Source organism: Centruroides vittatus, unplaced genomic scaffold (assembly GCF_030686945.1).
Source record: "Centruroides vittatus isolate TY-2023 unplaced genomic scaffold, ASM3068694v2 contig_350, whole genome shotgun sequence".
Taxonomy (NCBI): domain Eukaryota; kingdom Metazoa; phylum Arthropoda; class Arachnida; order Scorpiones; family Buthidae; genus Centruroides; species Centruroides vittatus.
In genome coordinates this window covers 474,353-490,675 of record NW_027122173.1, presented here as the reverse complement: position 1 = coordinate 490,675, position 16,323 = coordinate 474,353, and the positions used below count along the sequence as shown (strand labels likewise).

General features: G+C 31.3%; 1 protein-coding gene across 2 annotated transcripts in view; it reads left to right on the top strand.

Moving 5' to 3' along the window:
• Window positions 1-262: 262 nt before the first annotated feature.
• Window positions 263-16,323, top strand: part of LOC136974539 (dnaJ homolog subfamily B member 6-like) — a 37,551-nt gene continuing 21,490 nt past the window's right edge. The window contains exon 1 of one of the 2 annotated variants that reach the window (XM_067269444.1): window positions 263-281. The gene's annotated coding sequence lies outside the window, so the exon portion shown is untranslated. Of the gene's footprint in view, window positions 282-1,510; window positions 1,523-16,323 lie in introns of those variants that run through there. The other variant, XM_067269445.1, reaches the window with a different exon arrangement.

Here is a 16,323-nt window from a genome sequence, read left to right as displayed (position 1 = left end):
TTTTTTTATTTTTTAAAATATGCAAAGCTTTAAATTTTATATATTATTATTTTACGTTCTAATTTTATCGTTTACCCGATCGTATTGTGTGCATTGCGTAGTGTTGTTATGGTTAATATTATTGGACGTCGTGAATCATCTTTTTAAAAGTAACCAATGAAAATCAATATATTAAAATTCCTTGTTATTGTCGATGAGAGCGTAGTGTATCTCTAGAGAATTGTGGGTAATTCTAATTTAGAATTCAGATGACAAGTTGTCGTTTTTCGATCTAGTGTAAAGTAAGTTTTGTTAAATAAAAAACACTTTTTATTAATAAATTGTATATTAAATTTTAACACTGACGAGTTTTGAAAGGTGTATACGGTAAATACTTTAATTATTTTATTATCCAATAGTCTTATTTCACATCAGAACTATTAAATACGCTCGTAATCTTTCGATTTCGTCATTTGTTATTTAATTTCATATTTCATGTATTAATATGGAAATATTCACTTGCCATTTATAATTTATGTAGTATTTTATTAGATCGGACGAATATGTGGGTGTCGAAATGCGAATTTATTCAATGAGATAAAACTAATAAGTCTTCTCTGATCATGTTTCTTCCACTTAATTGCGTCATTTTGCCTTTTCAGGATTCAATAACGTAACGAAAACATTAAATTGAAATCCTTTAATGGTAAAATGCCGAGAAAAAGAATAAAAAACCCTAGATACTAGACATATGTAATCTTTTCAATTTTCTTACAAAGAAAACTTCAATTTCACATTTATATACAACATACATTCAATATTATACTTAAAAATTGTAAATAGTATATTAAAATAAACAAATTTTTACATTGAAAGTCAAAAGTAGCATTAAACTTTTTCAAAAAAAGAGGGGAGCAGTATGACTGTAATAAAAACTCCATTTTAAGAGTTGTTTTCTCCACATGTTTCATAATCCATTTTGTTTTCTCTTTTGAAATATCAATTATGAATTAAAATTTTTAAAATTCTTATTTAATTTGAGAATCAAAAACTAAATATAGATAAAAGTTGATTGGTTTGAGTAAAATTAAATACATTAATAAAACAAAGTTATTTAAAGTACTTAGTCATTTACTGTTTTTCAGATTTATTTATTACATAATTTCAAAAGGTATATTTGAAAAAAAAACAAAGTATTTCTTAGGGATTTTTCTTTTTAATAAGAATTTTTTTTTTAAATATTTTTTAAATTTATATATTAGTTATTTAAAATATAAGTTTTTAAGTAAATTAATTCAGTTATAATTGGGAAAATAAATATATTTAAGGAAGTAAAATCCAGGATATGATAAGCAGATATTAAAAGTTTCAAAATCATTACTTTAAATAATAATTTCCAAATTTTACATGTTATAGATATTTCAACAATTGCTTCTTTAATTACTGTTTCTTCTGATTACCAATCAATCTATATAAAGCAATTTTTTAATATTGCTTTAACTAAAAAATCTATACTTTTATAATTTAATTTTAACTTTCTATAGTTAAATTTTTGTGTAAACTGAATGAAAATATTGTCTTTTTCTCAGTTTAGAATAGTTCTGTAACAAACCTTAAAAAGTAAATGAATAATAGAATTTTTCTCTACATTAATTGTGTGCCTCTAGTGCCAAATTCATTTATTATTTATAATTATTTATTCCAAATTATTGTTCGATGATTTACAGTAGTGGTTGGTGTGTTGTTGCATTGCATTGGGTTAATAGGGTTGTTTATTAATTATATAATATAGTATGCTATATCTGTACTGTACAGTACATCTATGATATAATTTTAGAACAACTGCTTTTTATTGGTGGAAGATGTTTCTATGGCAACCACATTCAAATTTTTCTTAGAATAGTTTTAAATTTTAGTGGTTAAGCACTTAAATTATATTTGTAAATTTAGAGCTTGACTTGCCAACTACTTTTTTTTTTTTTAAAAGGATAGTCAGTCAGTTTGTCTGTCCTTTATTGACTTTAGAAAAGAAATACTTTGTCCTATATTCTGGAATTAAAAGTAATAAATACAAGATTCACTTTAAAATAATAAAATTTAAATTAACCATTACTAGAGTGAAACGAATAGCATTGCTTGTACAGATGGATTGGATAATTGCTTAGATCTTCCTGAAAACATAAAAACTGATAACATAACCCTCTGCTGGAGTTTGCAAATAACAATTATGTATTTTTAAAGTTGTATCTTTTGCAATGTCTTTTTAAGTTTTTCAGAAAATATGTAATAGTATTTAAAATTGTGAAATTTTAATTCATGAAAGTTAATTCTGCCTATGTAATGCTAAAGTAAATTCTGTATTTAAACAGCTAGTTTTCTAGGTATTTGCCTTGGATCTAGCTTATGGATATTATAATACAGGCATGGGCAAATGCGGCTCTTCTTGAGTTACATGCGGCTCTTGCTGAAAGTGTTAATTTCTATTTTTTATTATTATTTTTACAATTTTAGTTTTATAATTTTGTGAAAATATGTTTATTAAAAAAATTCAATATTTGTTTTATATTATATTTATATTATATAATAAAATCGCATGCCTTACCATACTATCTGCCACGACAGTACAGAACTGCGGCACCCATGCATTTTGCAAAACCTACATTTTGGCTCCCACTGAACTCTTGCTTGCCCACCCCTGTTATAATAATTCTGTAGATCATTTTCTTTCCTGATATTGGACATCATCATCTGTATCCATTTATGTCTTTATATTTTTTATACTTTTTGACAGGACTATTTAATTATATAGAATATTAAAAGTGGGCAGAGTAGTTCTCTCTCAGCTATTGATATTATCAATCTGGCTATCTTGTTACAGGCAGAGAACACTGCCTACACATTGCTTTCAGCATTGCCAACTTTCTGTGTGGAAACCCATAAACGGACTTGAAGTCCACCTAAAAACTGAAACAAATTCTCCCTAAATAGCTTTGAACATTCAGAGAAACAAATTTTTACTTCAGGGTGTAGGCGGCATGGGCACAGTTGAGCAAAAGCATCGTATGATGAAGCAACCTACTCCAGATCTCTCCACAAAATTCACACATAAGAAGTTATGAGTCATGTGACTGTTGGAAGTTCCTACTCATTGCTGAAATGTCACTAACCAATATTGATAAACTACATTTCCTCCTAAACTATTTCTCCCCTAAATTTTCCCCATCCTTCAGATTTCTTCATAAATTTAGGGAAAAAACACCTAAGTTGGCATCACTGATTTCCTTGCTTATGACAGTACCTATAATTATGCTATCTGAATATATCTTCTTATTTATAGTATTCTTAGTGTTCATTAGATCTACATTTATTAGGCTAGTAACCTAACTTACAATTCCATGAGCAATGTTTTTAGACTTGTCCATCCCCCTGATTTTATTAAATTATTCTGCTTGACATTTGTTGTTAGCTAATTATATTGCAAGTTCAGTTAGGTTAGGTTATTTTAGGTTTAATAGGTTAACTAATAATTTAGTATAACTGAATCCAAAATATAATAATCTAAAGTGGAGATGTGGAACACTTGATTCATGTATTGTCTCAATGGAGTAAGTTACAATGGTCAAATGAAAAAAATCTTATGTCCTTTATTCAAGCTTTGCAAACTTGGCAATCTTAGTTTCAATTCATTTGCATTCAAAAGTATGAAAAACTTCCAATGCTATTGCCTCACTTAAAATTGACATACAGGCAGGGCCAAATTTGGACTGTTGGCTACCTATCCTATGTGCTACAGATATTTGGCCATTCCTATCAATGCTGATTGTGAGTAAATTCATTACCTAATCCAGGGCTTCTTAAACTTTTTTTATTCACGACCCCATTTATGATTGTGGTTTTTTCACGACCCCCCAAAAAAATATATAAAATAAAGATATATAAATATTTTGCAATATACATGTGAAATACAATGAAAATATAATATATATTGAAGATATATACAAATTTGCAAAAACAATAATGGTGTACTACCACAGTTCACTCTTGTGTTACAATGGAACAGAGACAACTGAATACACTGAAAAGCAACAACACTACACTAGTTCACACTACAATCAGTGTTGCTGAATCGCTGTCTCGCTGCACCAGAAGTGACACAAAGTGTAACTCACGAAACCTACGACACAAAGCATGCCATTTTCAAACTCTCACACATTATTTTCAATATTTTGCATTAAAATCTCGTGACCCCAAGATTCCGCTAAGCAACCCCAAATGGAGTTGCGACTCATAGTTTAAGAAGCCCTGACCTAATCCAACCCATAAGAGCTTACTGGTATGTTTTATGACTATTTCATATAGTTGACAGGAGTTTAAAAAATCCATAAAAATATTATATATATATTTTAATTTTCAAATCAAGCTGCCCCATAGGTAACAGGTGTTTTTGTTCAAAGTTATATTTTAACACTGCCATAAAATAGAATTTGCAAATTAAATGAAATTAATTTAAAGAAACCTTTCTTATTTAGTATATAAATACAATAATACAATGCAATGTATATGTATGTGTATATAAAAATTAATTTAAACATTAATATTTAAATTAATAATGTTTGTGTGCATCTTTATTTAAATTTTCTTTTGGTTCCGTCAATAATTAAAACAATGGTCTAAGTCAGGGATGGCCAACCCACGGCACGCATGCCACAGTGTGGCGCGGCAGAGTGTTAACAGTGGCACACGAAGACTTATTGAAAAATTGAAAAATTTGAAAAAATAATAATATTGCCTTCAGGAACTTTGTCAAATTCTGTAAAAACCCTGCTCATACGCTACTGAATACAACAGCACTGGAAAGTGGCGCTGCTTGACACCAGTACAACGATGTGTTAAGACAGTGTGGTCATGGGATGAGCCCAGTGGTTTGAGTTGCCTTGCTTTGGCGCTGTTGTGTCTTGCTACACTTGTCTGTTTTTGAGCAAGAGCGAGTGCCACACTCTGGCTGTCTGGCTGAGTTGATTATAATGTTGCTACCTTTTCAAAATTGCTGACCCGGACGGCAGGTCAGGTTTGCTTCATACAGAAGTCTCTGGCGCATGCGAATGTTATTTTATCATGTGAAGAATAATGTGCAAGACAGTTCTAAAGCCAGTTAGGGACTTGTGTAGGAGCAAGTTAAATTAAGAAATGAAGTAACTTAGCTGTAAAGAGCTGAGAAGCAAAAAAATAAATAAATAAAAAAAGGTCGACAGGTTATGACATACATCAGCGTAAGATGGCGAATAAAGTTTCAGTGACAGTGTGAAGTCTTTTGCTGTTAAAATAAAGTAAATTTATAAAAATATTTGCTAGTACTTTGTTTCATCATAATTTCACAATTTTTATGAAATCCCGGACAAAATTAATAGTTAACCCAGACAATGAATTAAAAACCGGATGGGTGGCAACACTAGTTGATTTTAATCTGCCGAGCAAGACGTTAAGCTTTTTTTAAACTGTTTTTAGATTTTGGCGTCGAGCATTGTTGTTTTAAAAAATTTATTTTCATTATGTTTGTGAGTAAACCTTCGACATTGTAAAGAAAATACGAAGAGGATATTGCAATTCGTGATTTTAAAACTGTCTGGGAAGAACAATTTTTGTTTACCCATCAAAATACTTCCAAGCCTGTTTGATATGTGGAATTTGTGTAGCAGTGCCAAAAAACTTTAACCTGGAACGACATTTCAAATAACTGCATAGTGATTTCAACAGCAAATATCCTGTCAGATCACACTTGCAATCGGAATTTATCAATAAAAAAAAAGAAATCTTTAGCCAGCCAACAATCCTTTTTACAGATGAAAAATGACGAAATGGAAACTATGGTGAAGGCTTCTTATGAACTTTCTCTGTTGTTAGCCCGCAAGAAAAAACCCTATTCTGTCAGAGAGGAGATGATAAAAAAATCGCCTTTTAATATTTGCCCAATATGTCGGTGATATAAACGTCAAAAATATGGTTGATAAAATAGCTTTGTCTAGAAATACCGTCATGCATCGTATAGATGACATGGGCCAGGATGTTAGCACACAAATTGTCTCTGGACTACAATATTGCAAATACTTTTCATTAACTTTGGATGAAAGCTGTGACATCACAGACAATGCGCAGTTAAGCATATTTGTGCATTACACGAACAATAATTTTGATATTGTGGAAGAACTTCTTGATTTGCACCAACTAGTTTTAACTACAGGCAAGGACATTTTTAAAGAAGTTAAAAATGTAATTGAAGTTAACAAAGTAGAGTGGACAAAATTAGATAGTGTTTGCACAGATGGAGCACCTTGCATGGTTGGCAGGATAAAAGGTTTTGTTACATTGCTTGAAAATTATTTGAGAAGAAAAGTTTTTAAGTATCATTGTATTATCCATCAAGAAGCTCTTTGTGCCAAGGACTTAAACCTGTCTTCTGTTGTAGACCCTGTAGCGCACTGTATCAACAAAATACGAGCTTGAGCTTTGAATTGACGACAATTTCATGAACTTTTCTCGGAAGAAACGGAAGAGGATGGCAAGTTACTCCTTCATTGTAGTGTGTGCTGGCTTTCCAAAGGAAGTGCACTCATGAGATTTTGGAATTTGAGGAAGTTTGTTTTAAAATATCTGGAAGAATACAATGAACTGCCCAGTGAGTGCTTGCTACTCAAGAATGAAGATTGGCTATGGGATTTAGCTTTTCTTGCCGATATTATGGGGCATTTAAATAATTTAAATTTAAGATTACAGATTGTATTTTTCCTACCCTAGTTGCTCATATATCATCTTTTGTGAACAAACTTTTGCTTTCTTCTCTCAAGTTTGGAGAAAAAAGATTAACACATTTCACATTAATGCAAGAACTAGCTGCCAGAGTCAATAATGCTCCAAACTATGATAAATTTAAAAATTTAATATTCATTTTGCAGGATTCATTCAGTGCTAGGTTTGATGATTTTCAAGATAATAAAAAAAATGCTGATCTTTTCACAAATCCCTTTTCAATTTTTCTGCAAGATGTTAATTGTTACCCACCTGAAATCCAAATTGAAATTATTGACCTACAGCACCATACTACACTGAAAAGCAAATATAAGGAACTTATTTCAACTGCAAGTGATCCAAATTATATTGAATTTTGGAAATTTGTATCAACAAGCAATTTTCCAAATTTACACGATTTGGCTATCAGATATTGTTGTAGGTTTGAATCAACATATGTTTGTGAACAAATGTTTTCTATTATGAACATAATCTTGAACAATATTTTGATTTTATTAACTGATATGCACCTAAAACATCTAATTTTGTTAGCATCGTCAAGAACTAATCTTAATATAGATGACTTGGTAAAAAACTACAAATTCAAAAGCCACATCAATTAAATACTGACTGTTTAATAATTATTTAGAATTAAATGTTTCAAGTTATTCATTTTTATTGTAAACGTAACCTAACTGACTGAACCTTTAAAAATGTTTATTAACAATAAAACCTAAGTTTGTACTTTTGTTTTATTTATTATATTATTTTTTAAATCTCCACTACTCAGACTAACATGAAAAAACATGTGCTATTTGTGTAAAAATCCCATAATCAGCCTATACATAACATTTTTTCACCTTTATATATTTTTTAGTATGTTGGAAAAGTTGGAAGTGGCAGCAGTAATTTTTTTCTTTCAGATAGTGGCATTCTTCCCAAAAAGGTTGGCCACCCTTGGTCTAGGTAATGCTTTAAGATTAATAGTACAGGAATAAAGGCCCATTCACAATGAAAATTAAACATGAACATGAAACTTTGTATCTGTTATTTAATGCAACCATTCACAATGAGTTACTTAAGTATAACCCTAAACTTAATCATAATGTTAACATAAATAAAGCTTGCAGTTTGCAAACCCCCAAGTTTTTATGCTTTTTACATGATTTAAAACAAGAAACAGTCATAGTGGTTATGGAATTCCCAATGATGATAAATTTTTTTCTGGTTGAACAGATGAATCCCCATCACCTGTTGCTTGAACTTTTTATGCAAAATATCTAACATGTTTGCTTTATTTATATCCATAAACTGTACAACTTACTATCTCATCAGTCATCATGTAAACATCAGTCTATTTTAATGTCAACCACTATATTAAAATTAAATTATATTTGAATTTTATTTTTTAAAGTGTACTATTAGTCACCCTAGGAATTTGGCTGTGTGCATGCATGCACTGCACACCTACTAGAACCAGCCCTGAATACAGGTATGCCCAGTGGTGATATTCAGCGGGTTCGCACAGGTTCGGCCGAACCCATTGTTAAAATTTTCAGTTTTCCGAACCTTGTTAAACACACGGAACATTTCTCAGTGGTTTTGTTTTTTTTTTTAAATATATTAAAATATACGTATTATATTCTGTAATACTACTAAACTAGAGCCTTATACCCCGTTTGCACCGAGCATTTCAATCTAGATTGTGAGCAAGGTCGGGGACTATGTCTTGGTGCGATCTCTTTCGACCGTTTCAATCTTGACCGAAACGAGGTTTAATCACGATCGATTCAAGAGAGTTCTTGAAACTAGATCCAGTCATAAGAGAGATCCCACAATCCCACGTGTGCAAGAAAATACAAGATGGCTGTGGAACATGTGTCAGGCTATGGACAGCGAAATAAAAAGGATACTGTATTTTTGTATTTCAAGAGATGATGACATCTGTCTATTATCAGCAGTGCCATTCGGGGTGAAAAATTTCTCTGCCCCCCCAAAAAAAGGTCGACAGCACTATTACACTATAGTTACCTGGTGTTTGCTCAGGGCCCCTTACATTCCAAATACGCCACTGATTATTAGATATATCACAAGAAAAGGTGTATTGTATTTATTTCTAGCCAAAACTTCCATTTCATTTGTTGGTGATTGTCAGGGAAAAATTTTCTGCTAGCGAACCCTTTGTTAACTATTTCAAATATCACCACTGGGTATACCTCAGTTAATGTTACCTCTAGTAACAAAGGCTCATTATAACAAAGTCTGCAATTTCAAGCCCCATTTAACTTAAAGATATTGAAATTTCAAGGTCAATGGCCAGAAGTCATCCAAGTGGCTAACAATGATGAATCATCATGTACTTCAAATTTTAGGTGTCTGTTTTAACACTTTTGCATGCCATTTGCCTATACTTCATAAGGTGTTTCAGTATGGTGCAATAAATGCGGTATGAAGAAAAGAAGTTGTACTAGAAGAAAATAACATTCAAGAGATTAGAAATGAAGTTATCCAGATGATACAATCAATAGGTTTTGAAAATGGTTACAAAGAGGATGTAAGAAATTTATTAAATGCAAAAGATGATGGTTTTTCAGTGGAAGGTTTAGATGAACTTAACCAATAACATCACCAACTGCCGTAAAATAATCAGGCTAACTTTTGAATATATAAGATTAAAGATTAGAAATAAATATGGTACTTGATGTTATCGGGTTTAGCATGACGTTTATTTGATAAACTTAACATTGAAGTCAAAGAAAATGAAAATGAAATTAAAGAGAAGTTGCTAACACAAAAAATGTTAGTAACCAAAGATTTAAAAGGATGTTTGAATGACATTGAAAAGATTTTAAATTTTTTCATTGAAAATTATCTTGATTTAGAAAGAAGTGTTATTGTTAATTAAGCAATTAGTGTTAAATGCAATAACTTGGTACAGGTCATTGTTAAATAAAAGAGAAAAAATGCATAAACAATTAACTTTAGATTTATATTTTAAAATGTAATTTTATATTTGTTTGGAATGTAATATTGACTTTTTATTTAATAAAACTTTTCTTTTTTTTCAAAAAAAGCCTTTCATTTTCTTTGTAAGAACATATCCCTATTAAGGCCATAGTATTTTTATCTGAGAACAAAGTTTTACTTAACAAAGTAATTTTGTGGAATTCATCCTCTTCATTAGAAGTGACAAATGTCTGTATTTCATTTCTATGATGTTTGATGAGTCACAGTTAGGGTTATTACATGAGTTTTCATACCTCATCTCCAGGCTCTGACTCTTCTCTGGCTAATTTCTTTGGGCTACATTGATATTTTTTAAGTATTACTAAATAAAATAATCAAATTTTTGAGCTTTCTATTCCTCTTTGCAGTTGTATTCTTTTTCCTACATGTACAGTACATATACAATGTTCCTTAGAATATAACATCAATACATAAAACAAGTTAGGTTTAATGTGTTAGAATTTGTTAAATTATTGTTATTGTAATTATAGCTATTGGAAATTGAATAGTTTCTATTCAAGTTATGAATATATATCTTCAGCTTTAATTCATTTCTGCAGTAAAACAAAGGAGAACATGTAAGTGGTGTAGAAAATTGTTATACCTTTTAAATTGTAAAAAAGTAAAATTAATTCTAAGAATTATTCCTAGAACTAGGACTATTCTGAAAAGAGTTAGGATAAGGTATGTTTCTAAATGCAATGGTTTTTTTTAAAGCATTTTAGCTAAACATTCCAAAACTCTCATTGCTGATAAAACATTTTAAACTAGTTTGTGTCACATTTATCAAGCTTCTACTTTGTTGAAAGTCTTGCAAGTGATGTATTGATGACATAGACCGGTCATCAATGATTTTAATTGGTATATTATTGACAGAATATAATTATGTATGAGATTGCTGCATAATGATATAATTGTTTTTCTTTTTATTAAATGTTAAAGATAATTATCAAGTGTAACTGAAGTATTATTTTATTGAAACATCAATTGGCAATATCTCAACATTTTCCTAAATGTTACAGATAAATCTTACTTTCATTTAGTGCACTTGACTAAACAATACATTGAGTTTAGGAATGCACACATACAGTTTTCTGGAGGTTACAACAAATAACATAAATGACAGAAAAATTAAATAAATTATATTTTTAATAAATATTTCTTCTAAATGTAGATGAAGAGGACTGTTTATCCTCTGCACCCAAGTGTCCTAATACAATTGCACATTTCTGTTCTTACTATTCTTATATTCAGACTTACCCAGTCTCATTGGATGAAGAAAGTTGCTAGTCACATGATCAATAGTGTGTAGGCAGTAATCATGTGATAAAATTGTCTCCTGGTTTACAGAGGGGATCACCCCTATTACAATTAGTACCATTTAATACCATATAAAATCCTAAAAAATTTTTTCAATGGGGGGTTTGTTCTATATATACACTTAAAAAAAAGATTTTTTACAGGAAAAATTTGGAAATTGTATTTTGAAGTTTTAATCTAAATAAAAATTTCTTGTCGAGAATTTTAACATCTTAGTATTTTAATCCTCAAAAGTTGGTACTGATGATTTTAAAAGATTTTTACAGGAAAAATCCCAAGTTTTTTTAAGTGTATACACAAAATACTGTCTTTCACAATAAAATTGATTATCTTGATATATTTTTTAAAAACATTTTAATAAAATATAATCTCAATAGACTTCAAAGAACTCAAAGCTTTGAAAGTTACACAGTACTTAGAAAAGAAAGTGCTTAGAAAGTTAAGTTAGAACAGTACTTTATCTTCATAATTTGTAAAATACTTTCAAAATGAATGATAAATTTGTTTCATTACTAATAATAGATATTTTTGTGTTCTTCATCTGATGATTATTCTTCCTGTAATTAAAATGTATTTCTTCTTTTTCTAAGGAATTTTTGAGATAGTTTGTTTGCAGAAAATTAACTATTTATTAAATACAGGAATAAGTAATACCAAATGAATTGATTAGTTCTAAACCCAACGATAGCCTTGATTAATCAGGCTATTTTATGCTATAACTAATAATTATAAATTAAATAATTTGGTACTAGAGGTAGACATTTATTAGTTCTGTCAAGTGACTCCATATTTCTTTTATCCATAAGACATCTTAGTTAGTAGTTCTATATTTTTTACATTCAGTTTTGATGAATTTGAATCCGACAATAAGATATGATAGTTTCAAATAACATTTTATCAAGTAATAAATTAGCTCCTTAAAAATTCACCAAAATTCGCCACATAGTTCCTTACGGATGAAATTGAATGGTTAAACTAGAAATCTATTTTTGAATATTAATTTTTTTGTTGATAGAAATTTATATTGCTATTCAATGATATTTTTTCCTTAAAGTTTACAATATGCTATTAATGGATGTGATTTCAGTGTATTTGTTTTCTTTTTATCTCATTATACACTTACGTGCAAACATATACAGTATATATACAGCTAGATATATATTATAAATTATACACTATATGGAATTAATGTATGTAGATACAAATGTGCTAATTCCTATTCAGAAAATGATCATTCAACAAATATTTGTTAGCAGAAAAGAGAAAATAATACATTTTTATATATAATGTATTCTTTTACAATTTATGCTATAAGAATTTTGTAAACTTGCTAATTGTGTTCTCAATATATATAAAATTACAAAATTCTTATAGCATAAATTATAATTCATTGCTCCTCCTCTATTCACTGATACAATATTCTTATCATAAAGAATTTATTTTTCTTCAAAAGATTGAAATGACAAGCTTAAAGTCTTTTAAGAAATTACAGCATGGTCTTGTTTTATGTGAGAGTTGAGTATCAGTGGGTATTGTGTAAAACAAAATTCTGTATAAATTTGTTCTCTTCCCCAAGTAATCCCAGATGATTGCTTGATAATAGCCATTTGCAATTAACAGAAATATGATAATAAATAAAAAATATAATAAGTCAATTAAACTATGGGTTATTAATGTAAAATTATATAGAATATGTTAGTTGTAAAAATTTACCAAATTAGAATGTTTGAATGTAGAATGCTATAGAACGAGCATTCTACGAGGTGCATTCAAGTTATAACATCTCCAATTTTTTTTTCTCAGGACTGGAAACAGATAGAAACATGTGGTTTGTTTTAAAATACGTGTGCACTTGTTGTGAATGCATGACAGAGATGGCAGAACTGTACAGCACACAGAACTCTAGCGGCAATGGCGAGAGTGTGGACTGTTTTTGATACTTAAAATAGCGACATTTTCATTACAAGAACAGTGTGTAATCATTTGTTTTCTCCATTTGAGTGGTATGACACTGATTGAAATTCATCTCCAGTTGAGTGAGACATGTGGTGATGGTGTCAACATTGCCTGACAACATGCCACGTGTGCAGCCTTGTGATCGTCCGTCAGCATTTGTGGCACCCCACCTGGAGGACACTTTTCGCATTTTCAGGTCTTCGTGCAGGATTGTGTGCACAGATCTTATGGAAATGCCAACTTTGGAGGTGTTGTGTTCCACACTCATTCGGCGATCCTCCAAAACAACTTTCTCCACTCACACGATCATATCGTCAGACCAGCTGGTGCAAGGCCGAGATTGTCTTGGTTTGTTGTCACACGACATTCTGCCTTCTTTGAACTGTAGCACCCACGAACACACATTAGACACATCCATGATACCATCACCACATGTCTCGCTCAACTGGTGATGAATTTCAATTGGTGTCACACCACGCAAATGGAGAAAACGAATGATTACACGCTGTTCTTGTAATGAAAATGTCGCCATTTTAAGTATCAAAAACAGTCCGCACTCTTGCCGCTACTGCTAGAGTTCTGTGTGCTATACAGTTCTGCCATCTCTGTCATGCATTCACGAGTGCATGCGTATTTTAAAACGAACCGCATGTTTCTATCTGTTTCCAGTCCTGAGAAAAAAAAAATCAGAGATGTTATAACTTGAATGCACCTCGTAAATAGAACGTGTACAACTGACCTTGAGCAGGACAGTCAAACTGTTCAAAAATGTTAGATGTTTTTAAAGTAATACTGGATTAAGCAAAGGTTATCATTGTGATTAATATAACAGAAATATGTTAAAAATGTTTTTGCTACAGTGAATAACATTTCAGTCTGATGTTTTTGAGTATATAGAGCAAAATTTTATTATACCATATCAAGAACAGTATTTGAGAAAAATACACTGCTGACTATAAAATATGCAACACCAAGGACTAAAGATGTCAAAGCCAAATATACAGAATACATAGCTTATGATACAAAGATGAAATGATTAAACATAAAGTTGATTAGACTTACATGGTGACTACAGAAGATAGAATAATTCATACCATGGGTGACAATAGTTGCTACTACTTGCTCTGGCAATGAGAGAATGGTACCAGGTATGTGTTTCTGGAATGTCAATCTATGTAATTTCAATATGTTGCCAATGTTTTGTAGTAGCAGCTGTGTTGTCTAGAATGCTAGCAATCATGAGATCATTGACCAGACGTGCTCTATGGGGGACAAATTCAGTGATAATGTAAGGTAAGAAACAAGTGAAACACTGTGGCTTTCCAGGAATTTTATCATTCTACATGGACATTGGTAAATGGCACTAGAGTAGCCCTGAAGTTGAAGATACTACCACATGCTCTAATACTTCATTGATATAACATTTGCTGGTCAAAGTAATGCATATGAGGTTTGAGCAGGAGTGAATTAAAATAGCACTCCATAACATAACACCTGATGCCAGATCAGTCTGGCACTTCATTATGCATGTCTCATTGAGTCTGTTGCCATAGTATTGCCTTTCCAATTGTTGTATTGCATATTGATTCATCTGAAAAAATATTCCATTTTCTCATTCGTGTGTAAAGTTCATGGCACCATTAGTCATAAATGTCTGTGTTGTAGAGTCAAAAGTAACTGAAGCAATGTGTGCTTAAAGGGTGCCATAATGCAGTAGATATGTGCAGGCACTAGTTGATGTAAAAATTGTTGAACTAAGTGTCTGTAATCACATAGTCAAGCATACAACATATCTGTCCTCATTTTTGTTAGCATGACAGGGCTGTTGAAATTCCTCATATCAGTGAGTTTATTGCTCCTCTATTCACTGATACTATATTTTTATCATATTCCATCCAATACAAGCACCGATCTCTAGGAAACAATATCTGTTTTCCTGTAATCATACAGTTCTTCCTCAGTCTGAATATTATGTAGTTGTATGCTCTTTAACAGGATGTATGGTTTCCATGCTCTTCAACAAGACATAAGTGATCCTTCTATAAGCAAGAACTGTGAACAAACACACTTCTGATGCTCTTTGTATTTTTGACGCTATTTCCAGAGGTGTTACTGCCACAGTTGATTTATATCTGTTACACTTTTAATCATTTGCATATTCTGCCATGTTCTAACCAATTTGAAAATTTCAGACATGTTCTTCCTGGTGTTACATTTTTTATGGCCAGCAGTGTATATTGGAACATTCCAATTTTCAATGCACATTAAAGCCCTGGTCACACTATGTGATTTCCAGCTGCATAGGCGACTGCAACTGCAACAAGCGCGAGTCACGCACATCTTCTTGTGGTCACACATTGTTCGTTGATGTTGCAACTTGGAAACACATGACCCTATAATAAACCAATAAAATTACAGTAGCTTGTTTTTGACTACTTCCGTGAGTTTACCGACATTTTACGTTCTACTTCATAGTATTTACGGAATTTTAGCCACTTTTCTTATTAAAATGGTAAGCAGTTTCTTTTCTGGAATGAATAAAATAAAAAAAGGCAATTATTTTGATATAGCTGGCGAGAATACACAAAAAGATAAAATCTTCGATAAAATGAAGAATTAAAATCCCACAGGTATTCGTGAGCCCAAATAAGCTCAATTAATCTCGATTCTGTAAAAGTATAAATCCTCTAACTATCTGCCATGAGGATGAACTATTTTCAATGTTGTCACCGTATGACGTGGCACAAAGGCATTTGCTGATTGGATGCGCGTTTGCAATCAGCACGAGTAGAACAAACTTTTTGTTTCTAGTTGCGGTTGTAGTTGTGCCGGTTTTTGAGGGGGGATTACTAGTTAATGGGAACAGCCGTCGCAGTTGCAGTCGCCCACGTGGCTGGAAATCGCATAGTGTGACCAGGGCTTAAGTGCTGATCTCAACGTTTTTTAAAAGTTGTTCCTTTTTTTAATGTTGAAGTGGTGCTGTTGTCAATGCTGTCTCAACACACTCAACACTCAACAGATATGTTGACTGCTACTTTCCAATGAATTGTGGGTAATTGGTGAGACATTTGAATGAAATCCATCTTGAGAATGGAATTATGGGAACTAAGCACTTCATACTCTAGTTGGAACATCGTTGATGATGTCAAGTTGTTGGTTTCAACACTCAACACTTGTGTTGAAAATTGGAATGTCCCGTAATCAAAACAGAGTATTCATCACAGTGAGTAGCATTTAGTAGTTCATGTTTGAAATATCAGAAGCTGTATAGGAATGGTT